Consider the following 490-nt stretch of genomic DNA (forward strand, 5'->3'; position numbering starts at 1 on the left):
AAACTTTTTTATCTGTTTTATACAAATTTTAAAACAAAATTCATTGGATTTTTCATCAAACTAATAAACATTCTGTAAAAATTTTATTGTAATATTTCGTTTATAAACAAAAAGATATTTCAGAGTAAAAATTAACAAACAAAAATTATTGGATTATAAAAAATTATCAGTCAATTTTAATAAAACAACTTGATTAAGTCAAAACAATTGAAAAAATACAAAACATGAAATATAAAAGAAAAACTTTAATAACACGTATAACAGAGCACATTAATTGTTACTTAATGTGCTACCGTTACGGTTGTTGGAAAAATAATGGCGCTTTTGTGGAATTAAGAAAGCCGATGTTAAGATTATATTGTAAAGATGTAAACGATTGTTAACACGCCGAATGAAGAAAATGACAATTAGAAAGAGCAAATCCGTAAATTAAAAATTAAGAAAAAGAAACTCAAATTATCAGAAGATGTCAAAGCTCAAATGAAAAATT

The sequence above is a fragment of the Entamoeba invadens genome (genome assembly GCF_000330505.1).
Source record: "Entamoeba invadens IP1 unplaced genomic scaffold scaff_1105074725063, whole genome shotgun sequence".
Lineage (NCBI taxonomy): Eukaryota > Evosea > Mastigamoebida > Endamoebidae > Entamoeba > Entamoeba invadens.